Below are 16808 nucleotides of genomic sequence, written 5' to 3' on the forward strand. Positions count from 1 at the left end.
GGCTGCTCAGATTTGATAGGGAGGAAATGCTCAGAATTAAAAATGAACTAAAAACTGAGCATGTGCAGAGCTGCCAATGCTGCTCTGCAAAATCCCTAGCTGCATTGGGGCCTTGGACAGAAGGGGGAAAGGGGGAGATAGAGAACATCAGAATCAAGCAGGTTTTTCCAAAGAACACAGAACACGAATCTCATAGTGACTGAGTGAGTACGAACAGTATGTAATACACTATTTATTGATAGTTGTTGTTTTTTTTTTTTTTTTGTGATGTGGGTTTAGTGACACTTTAATCTGCAATACCTGCACCATTATACCTTGTTTATTGATGCCACATTGATGTCCTTGCTCTCTGCTGCCAAATCTTGCTGTTTCTTTTTGCAGGGTATTGGTCTTTTTAACTGTACTAATTACTATACAGTGATCTACAATAACCTTTATTTCACTTTTTTTTTCTTTTTGTCTTTTGACTGCTACATTTGACTAATTATTTACAACTTTACCTGGTAACTGTGCATAACACACTTACATTTTAATAAGCATCATCACTCTGAATTAGCTGTTTAAGAGATGGGAACACTGTGGTAGTCGAACTCTATAAAAATATTGCTTGCCTTGGTCAGTATCTTATTAAAGCGGAGTTCCACCCAAAAGTGGAACTTCCACTTATTGAACTCCCCCCCCCCCCTTTTGATGCCACATTTGGCACCTTTCAGATATGCTTTCCCCACGTCCGGGATCCTCAGCCACGGATATTGATGTCACGGCTGGGGCTCCCTCCTCCTCTCCCTGTCATCGAGCCAGTAGGAGAGAGGAGCAGAGCCTCATGCAGCAGGGTTCCCAGCATGAAGTCAAAAGGCCACACTGCCGGGTTCCCTTGCTCGCAATGGAGGTGGCATGCACCCAACAGCTGATGGCAACAGGACAGGTAAATGTCCCATTATTAAAAGTCAGCAGCTCCAGTATGTGCAGCTGCTGGCCTTTAATTTATGCAGCGGTGGGCAGACCTCCACTTTAATGTATGAAGATCTGGCACAGATGGTGCGGATTGTGCCCTGATCCAGTAAGATCTAGGCATGTGTTCAATTATGTATGGACCTGAATAAAGAGGCAAGCATTATTTTCAAATGCTGAATTCATTCAACGATGTCTGCTGTGCGCCTTTGAATGACATGTGCAACCTGCAAGTTTTGTCATGCCAAGTAGCTTTGCCATGCACATTTATGAAACCGGGGGATATCTATATGATGAAGATCAATAACCAATCAACTGTCAAAAAAAGAAATAAACATTACAGAGGTTTTCTGGTTTTAACTGAACATATATTGAAATGCTCTGTCACTGCTAAACTCTCCTTCTGAAATTGCATAATTGCTTAGTTCATGCACATGCAATGGCTTCATCGCTTTTTAAGTCACTGGGGTTGATTTAGTAAAGACAAATAGGCTGGTCACTTTGCAAAGCAATTCCCCTTAGCTTAATGAATGAGGTGAAGCTCTGCTGATTCTATCATCCAATCAAGTGCAACGAAAGATATCTTCTTTTTCCCATGCACGATTGGATATTTTTTGCCTTGTGAATTTTGATCACATTCACGTAGCTAAGGGAAATTCCCTTTGGAAGGGGAAAATTCCCTCTCAAAGTGAACCACCTTATTTTCTTTTAATAAATCAACCCCATTGACAATAATGCAGATCAGGAGTTCTGATTTTGCTGAATAAATGCTTTTTTATGGATCAGAAAGTACAAAAGCTAGGCAGGATCAGCATCACAGTCAGGAAACAAACATTTACTAAAGAATAAGTTCACCTTCACAAAAAAATTAAAAATAAATAAATAAATAAATAATAATAATAAATGCACCTTTTTATATTTAAAATCTGTATTCATTTTTTTTTTTGTAATGGGCCTGGAAAGCATTACACCCACGATCAGCACAGCAATTATCCTTTAAATGTAAAACTAAATGAAAAGTCTCACTGGAAAAGCAGAACCCCCCCGTAAATGGGATTGGCACAATGGCAGAACAGTCAGCAGAATATTTAACCTGCCAACATCTATCTGTGATCTGTAATTCTGCACACTGTATACAGATGCATGTGGCCGCATACACATTTACCACTTGATTACTGGGCACTTATGCCCCTTCCTGCCAAGGCCAATTTTCAGCTTTCAGCGCTGTCACACTTTGAATGACAATTGCATGGTCATACAACACTGTAATCATATGAAGTTTTTATAAAAAAAATTTTCACACAAACAGAGCTTTCTTTTGGCGGTATTTAATCACCACTGGGGTTTTTTATTTTTTGCTAAGCAAACAAAAAAAAGACCAAAATGTTGAAAAAAACAAAAACAAACATACAGTTATCATACTTTGTTATAAAATTTTGCAAACAGGTAATTTTTCTCCTTCATTGACGTGCGCTGATGAATCTGCACTGATAAGGTAGCACTGATAGGTGGCAATGGTGGACACTGGTAGGTGGCACTGGATAGCAGTACTGATGGGCACTGGTAGGTGGCACTGGTTAGCAGCAGTGGCTGTCACTGTGTGGGACCGTTGTCCCATTTACAGAAGCCAGTAATCAGTTTGTTTTTTCTCCTCACGCTGTCATATCTGTTTACATCATGTGATCAGCTGTCATTGGTCAGTCAGCCCTTTACTCCGATCTGTGATCAGCTGAGTCCCAAGGACTCTGTGATCACAGAGCGTACTGCCTATGTGCCGCAGGGGGCACGTGGGCAGCACGTGGGCAGCACGGGAGGACATACAGCCTAAGCCTGCACTGTTGCTGTCTTTTGGCTATAGCGCAGGCATCAAGTGATTAAAGTAACCATAAACCTTCAAATTTTTTTTTTAATTAAACAAAAGAAAAAACATGGTTTCTATTGAACTGGCCAATGCCACCCGACATTTGTCCCGTGAGTGCGGGGCTTAAGTGTTACCAAACTGCAGCAGAAAAAAAACAGGTCCTCTACCCTACCAGACAGGTCTATGTTAATCAAATTACTGTTTTGATACGCAGTTTGCACTAAAGGTAACCTCTGCTAAAGATTTTTCTATTTTTTAACACTTTCAAGCCTATTTTTGACATTTATTTCCTACAAGTAAAAATCTGTATTTTTTGCTAGAAAATTACGTAGAACCCCCAAACATTATATATATTTTTTTAGCAGAGAAAAATGGCAATCGTTGCAATATTTTATGTCACACTGTATTTGCGTAACAGTCTTTCAAATGCAATTTTTTGGGGAAAAAGACACTTTCATAAATTAAAGAGAAAAAACGTAACGTAAGTAATGTAGCCCAATTTTTTTGAATAATGTAAAAGATAATGTTATGGCGAGTAGATACCGAACATGTCATGCTTTGAAATTGCGCACACTCATGGAATGGTACCTAAAAATTTCCATAGGTGGTTTAGTGCTAGAATTATTGCTCTTGCTTTGATGATTGCGGCGATACCTCACATGTGTGACGTGTGCGTGTTCTTTGCTGCACAAGCTCGTAGGGATGGGGGTGCTTTGAATTTTCTTTTTTTTTACATTGTCTCTTTACAAAAAAAAAAAACGTGATCACTTTTATTGCTGTCACAAGGAACATAAACATCCCTTGTGACAGTAATAGGTGGTGACAGGTACTCTTTATGGAGGGATCAGCGGTCTAAAAGACCCCAAATCCCTCCGTTGCACTTCAAAGTATTCAGCTTTTTTTTTTTTTTTAAAAGGCTGCCATTGTCAGCAGAGTAAACCGGAAGTGACGTCACAGCATCACTTCCATGTTTACACAAAGAAGACTGTAATAAAGCCATTTCTAGCTTCCTTCCAGTCTCACTCTAGCCGGCGGAAGTACCAGATCACGGGTCGGGTCTCCCAGTGGGATGGGAGGCCCAGGAAGAGCGGCGGAAGGTGGCGGGAGGGGGGCTACATGTATCATCCCAGGAGAAAACCCTTTAAGCCAAGGCCACATATGTGCGTACGGTCGGCACTAAGGGGTTAAAGATGTATAAAACAAAACAGAAGGTGTTTTCATCATCAGCTTTTCTATACTGTTTGTGTAGGTGTGCTTTGAGAGGCCTGCAAATACTTTACTTCTATTGTGGATCAGGGGCATGAAACTGTCAGCATGGAGCCCAGGCCATCCAAAATTCACATTACCTGACATGCAAAGGAAATAGAGGTTGCTGTCAGTGGCAGAACTGATAAGCGGATAGAAGTTTTCAAGAAGCAAAATACAATATTGAGTCAAGGCTCATTGTTAAGCCTCATGATTTGGGAGCTGCCCTGGGCTTTTAGACCAAACTCCTAGTGCAGTGATGGTGAACCTTGGCACACCAGATGTTTTAGAACTACATTTCCCATGATGCTCATGCACTCTGCAGTGTAGTTGAGTATCATAAGAAATGTAGTTCCAAAACACCTGGGGTGCCAAGGTTCACCATCACTGTCCTAGGGCGTCTGCTTAGTTGGAAGGAGGCAACGTTTCAAATAGGAACATTTGGAGCTGTAAACATTTGTTTTCTTGCCATGCAATCAGCCATGCTTTAGAATTATGGACATTTTCCGTGTACAATGCTGTTTGGATTGCACTTCTTTTTCACACAGGTGGCCCAATTGTCTATTGAAGTATGTTTATTTAACTTGTGATCTATGCAAGCTGAACCAATGATGGACAGAGCTAAATGACCTGCAGCACCCGTCTGACGGCTTTCGTCACTAGCTAGGATAGTCATGAAGAAAAACACACAATCGCTGAGTTACACACATGTCACATATAATGAGAAATAAACCCAGACCCAATTAGATATTTGAAATGCCAGTGTGTCCAGAATTATTGTACCACTGTAACCTATCCTAAAGCAATGGCGCGCTAAATACACTTTACAAAAATGGCCAATTTCTGGGCGTGCCTAATCAAACCCAACTCCAACCATCATTATTTCACACCATCGCTAGTGATTATCATACATTATATGATAAACTGAACCAAAGAGGCAAGGATCTCAAGAGAAGTTGTTGTCCCTAGACACCACTAAAACATAATCATCAAAGATTTTGGTTGCTATCAGCAACAGCTCTCTGTGCTCCAATTTCCATAAATCAACGCCATGGACCTCCAGGTCAAAATGATCTGGTGAACAAAATCTCTTGGCAGTCATATGCCTTAATATGCAGACTACTTGTGTTCCAGGCATTTATCACTGGGCACATACTGCCCTAAATGTAAGTACTGTTATATGCACCATCCAGCCGCAGCAGCTGTCAGCTTGACAGGCTTCCAGCAGCAGGGCTGGATGGTGCACTCGCTATACCCTCTGCCTGTACCTATACCCTGGAGCCTCCTCATTTCAACGTGTGAAAAAGATTGAGAAAGACTGCCTCATCAATCTGGATGACTTTTTAGGCAAAACAGACAGCCTATGCCAGTGATGGCGAACCTTGGCACCCCAGATGTTTTGGAACTACATTTCCCATGATGCTCATGCACTCTGCAGTGTATATAGTCAAGAAAGGGAGGCATGCACACAAAAAAAAACCCCACAAAAAAAGCTTTTTAAATGTGCCGTGCCCCAATATTTGAAGGACTATCTCGATACCACAAAAGACATTAAAATTAAAATTTTTATTACATAGAAAATTGAACAGAATTATATAGTACAAAAATAGAGAGATTAAAAGTTACAGAGCCTAAAAAATGCTTTGTCACATTCATATAGGTATACAACCATGATGCAGAGGCGTCTCCAATCTTAGTTGTACAGGAGAGGCCAGTGCTCCACAATGGAAATTGATGCCCAAAATCAATGACGGTGTCAATTGCTCTCAGTCTCAACTAGTTTCGTGAACAATAGTCGTTTCTTCAGGAGATATTTAGAACATGTCTATTTTGGGTAGATAATAATTTCCAATTAGAAAGAAAAAAAGAAAGTTACAAAAAATCACAATGACAGCATATAAATCATATATTTGATACAGGGAGTTTTTAACATGCATTGACACATAGAGAAATTAGGCTTACCGGTCAGAGACCCCACAATGGTCGCACAGCTAGGGTGGTGCCCAGCTGTCAGCTGGGTAGACCACCCTTGGGGGCGGACATGGGAGGACAAAAGAGTTGTCCAGGCAAATTGAACTGTAATAGAATTTACAAATGGCCATAGTCAGCAATATAATGAATTAGGAATGCATAAAGAAAGGGGGGGAGGGGAGAGGAAAAGGAGGGGGGGAAGGGGGAGGGGAAAAGGGGGAGGGGAAGGGGCAGCATAATATGCCTGTGTATATAGGCGCGCCCCAGCAGGTTGATATAAGTACCCATTTAAACAGTGATGATACAAAAAAGTTTTAATAAAATTGGTGATAATTGAAGAACAGCCTACCAGGTTGTAAAGGCAGGGACCTTAAATTTATATGGGTAGATAGATTGGAAGGTTGAAAAAATCCCCACTGTGTATCACTTGTAGCTTGTACAGGAGCTATGTTGGAGCGGATCAATACTGCCATTCCTATAAGTAAACAAAGTAATTTGGAATGCTGCACACCATAGAGATGAACAGAGTGAGGAGATAGATGTGTATGAGAGGCCATATGGCTTCATGAGTCCCATAGGATAAAGGTCCCCTGTTACCTGTTAGCTGTATGTTGCCTGGAACACATCCGCATCAGACCAAAGCCAGTGCTGTGTGCAGGCTGTCTGATGCGGCGCTCTTTTGTCCTCCATCCTGGTGCGTCAGACGGCCGGCGACGGCGCCCGCCGTTGACGTCACCAGGACCGCCGCTCCTATTGCGCATGTGTCATAACCTGACAGCGCAGTTGCCTAAACCACCATGCAATGAAGCGTGGATGGTAAGGCGCCCAGTCGGCCCCTCCCACCAACCCGAAGGAGGAGAAAAGGAGGGGCCAGTCGGGTGGAATGGCGCATGTCCGCCCAAGAGAGTCAATACTCTCATTGCTAATACATACCCAGAGGGGTCCCGTCCGTACGCCTCACCTCTCCATTACAATGGTCAATGATAAAATTGTTTAACGCTATTGGTAAAGTGCCATAACATATTTAACAATAATATAAAATAATAAATATATATCCTAATATGGAAAGAAACGATAGAACCATTACATAGCGACACAGCTATTGATTGTTGTGTTTATCTAATTATGAATCGATGTATTTTGAGTAGGAGAAAAAGAGACGCTACTAAAGCCTTCCAAATAGACTAACCATATACTGGCTAGTAGAATCAATGAAAAAGAAGGGGAAAAGGAGAGAGGAAAGGGAGGTAAAAGGATGAAAGAAGGAAAATAAGGGGAATGGGAAGGGAAAAGGGTATATATGGGGAAGGGAGGGGGGGAGGGGGGGAAAAAATAAAAATAGGAAGGGGAACAGAAGGACAGGGTGAGAAAGAAAGGAACAAAAATAAAAAGAAAATTGATTGAAAAAGAGGAGGGGGGGGGGGAAGGGGGGAAAGGGGAAGGCAAAGGAAAAATAAAAGGGAAAAAAGGGGGATAAGGAAGGAGGAAAGGGGAAAGGGGACAAGGGAGGGGGCACGCTTCGGTCTACACCACCCCCTACTATCATTTCAGAAAACATTTATAAGATTGTGCCTCATTGAGGCCAGGTGGCACCAAGGCGTTCAAATGCTCAATCCAGAGCATTTCGCGCCTTAGTATTTCGAGGTCCCAATCGCCCCCTTGTAAGTCCTCGTATACCACCTCAAGAACATAAAATTTAACACACTCTGATTGGTATCGGTGATGGATACCTATACCTATATGTATGTTCTGCAGTGTAGTTGAACATCATGGGAAATGTAGTTCCAAAACATCTGGGGTGCAAAGGTTCGCCATCACTGGCCTAGGCTAACATCCACAGCAATTTGAACAAAGAAGCAAGAATACATCCTTTTATGAGTCTACTGGACCACTGCTATTTAACACTGCAAAGAACTAGCATAACAAGTTTTACCAAACCATTTTTACCATTTGATGTAGCGATGCATTTATTTTTGTACTGATGTACATTTTCCAAGCTTAGACACGCATGTGCTACAGTTAAAGAACTCAGCAGGCAATGACCGCAAACACCCAAAAAAGAGTCCAGTTACAGCAAACAGTCTTAAAGGTTATGTTGATTGAATGACAAAGGTGGAGATGAATACGGGTTCAATCGCTTTTGTCAACTTGTAAGGAGTTTCTGCAACTGTATGCAGTGTACAATTTTAGACCATCTTACAACAAAACTTGAATATAGAGCTATATCTGCTTCTAATGCCGCGTACACATGACGGGTTTTCCAGTCGGAATAAGCTCTGAAGGTTTTTCTGATGGAGTTCCGACGGAATTCTTCTGAAACTGTCTTGTGTACACACGATCACACCAAAGTCCGATCGCCGAGAACGCGGTGATGTACAACACGTACAACGGGACTAGAAAAAGGACGTTCAATAGCCAGTAGCCTATAGCCTCCATCTCGTACTTGCTTCAGAGCATGCGTGTTTTTTGGTCCATCGCAACAACATACAGACGAGCGGTTTTCCCGATAGGAATTGGTTCCGTCGGAAATATTTAAAACATGTTCTATTTCTAGGTCTGTCAGAATTTTTTTTTTTTTTAAAGTCTAATTAGGCATACACACGATCAGAATATACCATGAAAAGCTTCCGTATGACTTTTCCTGACGGACATTCCGCTCGTGTGTACGCGGCATTAGAGGGGCTACGGCTGGGTTAACAACACACATAATACTGTAATTTCTCCTGTATGACAAAGCCTGAGTTTTATGAGAAATGCTGCTATAAAGTAAAGTTACAGGTTGTGACACATACAAATATTTCTACAAAGGTTTATCATAGTGAATGGCTCAGCATGTGTATGATTTCTGCTTCCCATCATTCACATTCAGCCCAGGTTCACACTGAGCTGCAGGAATGAAGCCATGTGATTTCAGTTGAACTGGCACGATTTCACTCCCGCATGCCAGTCCCAAATTCAGGCGCGATTTCTGCACAGATGTCAATGGAAATCACACCCGAAATCGCAAAAAGTAGTACAAAAAATACTTTTTAAAATCGGTGCAGAGCTGCAAATGCAGCATTGCACCGATTAAACCGGTGCCATTGCCGCCTGCGTTGACATGCGATTTGACATGTCAAAATGCACCAGTGTGAACCAGGGCTTACTCATACTGTACACAGGGTATACCGGGACTTTAAAAAAAAATAAGTTCACCTGTCAGGACAAATATGTATGAGCTACAATTACTGCTCTCACTCTCATCTTGCCTGACTCACTGAATCCAAACAAGCATGCAACCAGTGAAACTGTAACTCCCGATCTACATATTTGTTTCAGATTAATCATCCATTAGGCAGTGAATCAAAGATGACAACCCTAGAGCTGGAAGCCTCAGAAACAAATCCGCAATGGCAGCTGCCATATTTCCATCTTAATGAGGTCACTTTAAACCATTGATGTTACCAGCAACAGATCTATTTCCTATTAAAGCAAGATATATATGAAATATCTTCTTTTGTACACATTCATACACTTACAAATGCGTAGGCATCCATGTACACACATCAGTGGAAGCGATTACACAACACCTGGATGTAGTGATAATGATTAAGTGACAAGACAAGGCTACCTTGGCACTGTTGTCACATCTCCCTCCTTCCCTTACTATCAATATAGAAGGCACATGCTGCTACAGAGAGTCAGAGTACTTTATAGACAAAGTAAAGAAAATAAAAGAGCAATCAATGCCTTGGTTCATAAAATGAAGAGGTAAAGCTGATGCTGCACCAGATGTTTTTCAAGAATTAGAAGGGTGGCCAGTGAAACCCATAACCATTGGGAATGAGACCTGCTCTCATGACATACACATTATGGGTTATTTACTAAAACTGGAAAGTGAAAAATCTGGTGCAGCTCTACATAAAAACCAATCAGCTTCTGAGGTTTTATTGCCAAAGCTTAACTGAACAAGCCGAAGTTAGAAGCCAATTGGCTACCATGCACCAGATTTTGCATGCTCCAGTTTTAGTAAATCAACCCCACTATGTCCTTAGCCCTTGTACACACGGTCGGAGAATCTGTCGGAATGAGTCTTATCGGACCGTGTCGTCAGATAATCCGACTGTGTGTGGTATGCATCGGACTGATTCCGTCCGAATCTCCGTCCGACCCAATTTTCCAACATGTTGGAAAGATTTCCTGACCAACTGGGCCGGACGGACCTAATCCGATCATGTGTAGAGCATTTTCATCGGACCAAGTGCCACGCATGCTCAGATCAAATTCCTACATCAAAGCTATTGGCTACTAGCCTGAATGTAGTCCCATCGTAATGAAATTACGTCATCACGTTCTGAAAGATCGGATTTTTCGCCAACTTGGCCCGATCGTGTGTATGCAACAGTTTCGGACACAATCCGTTGGACTAAATCCGATGGGCAAAATCCAACGGATTTGGTTGGCAAAATCTCCGACCGTGTGTACAGGGGCTTACACTCAGTACTAGATACCAAACAAGAGGGTGCTCAGCACTCCTGGACTTAGGTGAATGGAAATGGAAATTAGTGCTACAAATCCACTGACAGGTTAGAAATGTTCTGCCAGTGTGAAAAGATTCTACTAATTCATGAGTGGTCTGAATGTCCAGATCTCGCTATAACATCATATATGGCTATGGTGATTAGGTACCTGTCCAACAACGGCTGTGAAATGAATGGGAAGCGGTGTCACCAATAGAGTCACTATGGGGCTTCCATTGGCAAACATGTCCTCTGCACCTGCCCACGGCAAAGCCGAGGCTGACCGCTCAGCATGGGATCAGAGCTTCCACCGCTGAAGATCGGGTTGGATCGCATGTAGAAAAGGTACGTATAATGATTTTTTTTCTTTACAGGGCTAGATAGGTTAGTGTTAGAATGTCGGTGGCTATAGATGCAGGGAGTTTAGTTTTTGCATGGACTTCCACTATAAATATAGTAAAGATATAGTAAAGGTCTGGTCAAGTATGGATATGAGATAAAGCTTTGCTAACAAATTATTATTATTTTTCATTTAAGCCCCTATTCATACCAAGCTGAGCATTTTTTTGTGATTTTGCAGAATTTTGTAGGACATGAGTTGTGGACACTATTCTATGTGTCGTGGCAGCATATTCAGCAACCGCCGCTGCAATCATAAGGAATGGGGTGTTCCCACAGCTTACTGATAAAAGTCTCCTCATCCAACATAGCAAGAATTTGCTCCTCCATTTTTTATTTTTTTTTTGATTGGGCTTCCCTTCATGGGTGAGAGGAAAGCTGAGAACAGTTGTCCAGGCAAAAAGAAGCTTCTGCAGCAGATTTGGGGCTCATTTACACTTGCTTTGACTTCAACACATTAAAGCGTCTACAATGTGCTTTCTTGATGTGTTTTGATGCCTCAGTGGTGCTTCTGCAATGCTTCAGTGGTCCTTTGATGATGCTTCGGTGGTGCTTTTTTGAAGCTTTAGGCTGGGTTCACACCACCTTCTGATGCGGCTCACAGCAGGGGTCCGGTGCGTCCCTATTCTCTGTATCAGGGACAAATTTTTGCCTGAATTTGGCCCTGAAACTGAGCCAAAGACGCACAGCATTCCTGTGCAAGCCGTTCCGCAGCCGCAATGGAGATATGTGAACTGGCTCCATAGAGAGCCAGTCACAATCTCCTGTCGTGTTCCCCGCATCCAATTTGCATAGGTGGGATCCCAGCCTCAATGAAGCTTGGTAGATGCCCTGTGTGTGTGTGTTGATATCTCATATCTGCAAATTCTCCAAAACAAAGCATAGCTAAAGCTGTATTAAAGTAGAGCTGCACGATTAATCGTCAAGAATTATCGCAATTTTTTTTCCCGTTGCAATTTTGACAAAGGGTTTCCGATCTTCCCGATCTTTGGTATGCAGAGAATTTTCTAAAAGTCAAAGTCTGGGCAGTCTGCCAAGTTTTAAAACATTCTATCAGTAGAATGTCAAGTCTAAACATTGTATCAATTTGTCTTTTACATCAAAGGATTATACTTCTGTATGTAAATTAGGAACATTTAACCACTTAAACACTAAACCTTTTTCTGACAGTTGTTTTCAAGTTAAAATCATTTTTTTTTTTTTGCTAGAAAATTACTTAGAACCCCCAAACATTATATATATATATATATATATATATATATATATATATATATATTTTTTTTTTTAGTAGAGACCCTAGAGAATAAAATGGTGGTTGTTGCAATATTTTATGTCACACTGTATTTGTGCAGCAGTCTTTCAAATGCAATTTTTTTGGGGAAAAATTTACTTTAATTAATAAAAAATAAAAAAAACTAACCAGTAAAGTTAGCCCGAGATTTTAAGCCACGAGAATTGTGAGAGAATCGTGATCTTTATTCTAAGCAAAAAAAACATGATTCTCACTTTGGCCAGAATCATGCAGCTCTATATTAAAGCCTCTCAAAAGCTTCAGGTGCTACAAGCGAGCTTTCTCATAGACTTCTATGGAGGCTTTGAAGACATTTTGAGGCACCACTAAAAGGATGTGAGGTATAATTTTTGAAGCAAAGCAAAAGCAAGGTGTAAACAGGACTGTAAGGTAACCATTTTATTTAGTGACAGGAGCTCTGACTGGCGTTCAGAGAGCTATAGCAAAGCGTGTCCAAAGCCATGTTTTAAAGCAAGTCTAAACTAGCCCTTAGAGTAGCTTCCAATTAGGTCTATTATGCCAAAAACATGCATTACTATTCCAAATAAAACTTGTGTTTCTTTTGAATCTTCAAGCTTCAAGCGACTGTGAACACCAACAATAGTAAGGAATGGGGTTTTTGATGCTTAGTGTTGTTGCACATAAGTGTGAATGGGGGCTAAAAGTTGTCAGAGGTCTGCTGATTTCTTCCATAAGGATCCTTGTTATTATTCCCAAGAAAGAGAATGATGTGAAAGCTGTGACCTAGTACTCTAACTATGAATGTGTTAATATTCAATGAGCTCTAAACTCACCACAACTGTTACTGTAACTAAAAACACGCACATAGAAGTGCACATTGCAAAAACATTGAAAGTCATATTCCTGCGGCAAGACAAGTGAATCACACAAGCCATGGCATTCCAAGGAGGTTGTGCAGAGCATTCCTGTCCTTGGGAAGTGATGCAGGCATGTAGCAGACCTGGGCTGGATTAACAGTATTTAGCTTACAGTTATGTAACTTTATGACACACGGATGAATTGTAACTGTGACATTTGCTGAGTGAATGAATTAAACACTTCATCAAATTTCCAGAAACATCTTGGCCATAAGACTGCTAGTCTGGGAGTGAAGTAAGTGTCTCATGTCAGTGTGGGTTTCAGCAGACCAACATGAGGCTGCTCACTGCTCATGTGGGGGAAAGGTAATGTTCTTTATAGGTTGTGTATATGTACATATGAATTCTGCAATTGGCAGCATATGTACAAAGGTGCAATAGAGGTTTTCAAAACACACGTAGGTGCAGTAAACAACTGTAAAATATCACATGCAATCTCAATGGCAAGAAAGTCACATAAGGAGTTTAGAGTCGAAGGAGTCTGCAGGTTGAGCCTTTGTCACCATGTACAGATGATGTCATCAAAACAGTCCCGTCAGACATCCCAAACCCCGAAATAAAAGAGGGGGCAGCAAACCATGAAAGGTTCTCATCAGGAGGTCACGTCAATTAGCCCCAAGTATACAGCAGGTCAGCTGTCCCCATCTATAGGTGATGTCATCAGGTCAGTGCTGGCAGCATGTTACAATGTGACTGTCTCTATGTACAGATGATACCATCAGGTCAATGCTGGCAGCATGTTACAGTGTGACGTTTACTATATACATGTGTTATTATTGGATCACTGCAGGCAACATGTTACAATGAGACCATCACTACGTACAAATGATGTCATCAGGTCAGTGCTGGCAGCATATTACAATGTGACTGTCACTATGTACAAGTGATGTTATCAAGGTCAGTGCTGGCAGCATGTTACAGTGTGATTTTTACTATGTATGGGTGATACCATCAGGTCAGTGCTGGCAGCATGTTACAAGGTGACTGTCTCTATGTACAGGTGATACCATCAGGTCAGTGCTGGCAGCATATTACAATGTGACTGTCTCTAAGTACAGGTGATACCATCAGGTCAGTGCTGGTAGCATATTACGTGACTGTCTCTAGGTACAGGTGATACCATCAGGTCAGTGCTGGCAGCATATTACGTGACTGTCTCTAGGTACAGGTGATACCATCAGGTCAGTGCTGGCAGCATATTACAATGAGACCATCACTACGTACAAATGATGTCATCAGGTCAGTGCTGACAGCATATTACAATGTGACTGTCACTATGTACAAGTGATGTTATCAAGGTCAGTGCTGGCAGCATGTTACAGTGTGACTTTTACTATGTACAGGTGATACCATCAGGTCAGTGCTGACAGCATGTTACAATGTGACTGTCTCTACGTGCAAGTGATGTATCATCAAGGTCAGTGCTGACAGCATATTACAATGTGACTGTCTCTAAGTACAGGTGATACCATCAGGTCAGTGCTGGCAGCATATTACAATGTGACTGTCTCAATGTACAAATGATGTCATCAAGTGAGTGCTGGCAGCATATTACAATGGGACTGTCACTATGTACAAATGATGTCATCAAGTGAGTGCTGGCAGCATGTTACAAGGTGCCATCACTATGTATAAGTGATGTCATCAGATCAGTTTTACAAGCAAGTTATCATGTGACTGTCACTCTGTACAGGTCATATCATTACATCGATGAGAGCAGCTTGTCACAAAGTGACTGTCATTAAGTACAGGTGATGTCATTAGATCGGTGTTGGCAGCATGTTAAAGACTTGTGACTGTGACTATGTACAGGTGATCAGATCAGCAACTGTCACTATGAACATATGATGTCATTAGATCAGTGTTGGCAGCTTGTCACAAAGTGGCGGTCACTCTGTATAGGTGATATGATTAGAGGGATGTTGGCAGGATGATACCAATAACTGTCACTATGTATCAGGTCAGTGATGTCATCACGCCCCCTTCTGACCCTCTAGTAGGACTGTGGTCCTGTGATGTAAGCCGTGTGACATGTGGGGATGGTATGATGATGGAAGGGGAGAAGAGAGTGTGTGATCAGTGAGTGGAAGGACATGCCATCGTGTCACACATGCCGGGGCTCTAGTTGTCCTGACATGGTGGCAGTCATTCCATACCGCCGTGCAGTGTGCAGCGGGGGTAGGTGCTCCTTGTGACAACGTAAGATGGAGGTTGGTGCTTGCGGCTCCCGTGTGGGCGGGATGGATAGGAGCATCTCTTAGGAGCAATGGAAGCGATGGGGTCCTAATATCGGCGCCCGGACGTTCTACTCTCAGCTCCATCCATTCCTGCACCTACCTTCACCTTCCTCTTCTTCCTCGCCTACCGCAGCGACTCCTCTGTCCTCTCCGACCGGAAGCACCCGGCCCAAATTTCGCGAGATCCCCCCCCTCAACACCAGTCTATTCTATGAGCGATGCGGGAAGGACTCGCGAGACTTGACCTGGTTCCCACGGCAACGGATGCAGCAGCTCTCCTCTTCTTCCATTCTGCTGCAGGGATGAGTGGGCAGGAGGCCTGGTCCTCACATGAAGCCCTGATCTCTCCCAATCACCCACACATCTCTGACAAGGAGGAGCGCTCTTCTCTTCTCATTACCCTACATCACATGTACATGACTTCTCAATGGAGCAGTCCACAGAGCCTGGTACAGGGAACGTGTTGACTGACACTTCTGTACACTCATCTATGAGGACATAAAGTCTGCCCTATACCTTATATACATCACATGGTATGCATACACATTCTATACATATACATTCATCACTGCAATGTCTTATTAAAGTATCTTGCTCACTTCTATGACCACTGTATATTCTTAGCTAAGCCTCTGCACATTACTATATACCCTACTACAAACATAGCTATATAGCTCTTTCTTTCTTTCTTTCTTTCTTTCTTTCTTTCTTTCTTTCTTTCTCCCCCCCCCCCCTTCTTTCTCCCCTTTCCCTCTCTTCCCTTCCCCCTTTTCCTTCCTTCCTTCCTTCCTTCCTTCCTTCCTTCCTTCCTTCCCTCCTTCCTTCCTTCCTTCCTTCCTTCCTTCCTTCCTTCCTTCCTTCCTTCCTTCCTTCCTTCCTTCCTTCCCCTTCTTCCTCCTCTTTTCCTTTCCCTTCCTTCCTTCCCTTCCTTCCCCTTTTCCTTCCTTACTTTTCTTCCTTTCCCCTTCTCCCCCCTTTCCTTTCCCTCTCTTCCCTTCCTTCCTTTCCTTCCTTCCTCCTTCTTCCTCCGTCTTTCCTTTCCCTTCCTTTTCTTCCTTTCCTTCCTTCCCCCTTCTTAATCCCCCTTTCCTTCCCCTCCCTTCCCTTCCCCCTTTCCCTCCCTCTTTCCAGTCCTTCATTTCCTTCCCCTTTTCCTCCCCTTTTCCCTTCTTTCCTTCCCTTCCTCCCCCTCCCATTCCCTCCCTTCTATATCATATATACATTCATCACTGCAATGTCTTATCAAGTTATCTTGCTCACTTCCATGACCACTGTATATTCTTAGTCAACCACATTACTATAAATCATACTACACATATAGCTTCCTTTCATTTTCTTTCCTTTCCATTCTTATACTTATCCAAACTTTTCAGTATGAGGGTTATAGCAAATATTTTAAAGCCGTTTTAATCCCCAAACTCAAAAATGTAATATATTGTAGCTTACTGATCATTCGATGTGGTGACTGCTTTTGTT

At 42.2% G+C, this 16808-nt stretch overlaps 1 protein-coding gene across 1 annotated transcript in view; it reads right to left on the bottom strand.

The window, feature by feature from the left end:
• ARF3 (ARF GTPase 3) overlaps nucleotides 1-15590 on the bottom strand; it is an 80975-nt gene extending 65385 nt beyond the window's left edge. Inside the window, exon 1 of the mRNA XM_077483331.1 lies at nucleotides 15433-15590. The gene's annotated coding sequence lies outside the window, so the exon portion shown is untranslated. The remainder of the gene's footprint in view (nucleotides 1-15432) is intronic.
• Nucleotides 15591-16808: the final 1218 nt, after the last annotated feature.

Source organism: Lithobates pipiens, unplaced genomic scaffold (assembly GCF_037356315.1).
Source record: "Lithobates pipiens isolate NorthernLeopardFrog02 unplaced genomic scaffold, aLitPip1_a1.2 Scaffold_16, whole genome shotgun sequence".
Classification (NCBI taxonomy): Eukaryota; Metazoa; Chordata; class Amphibia; order Anura; family Ranidae; genus Lithobates; species Lithobates pipiens.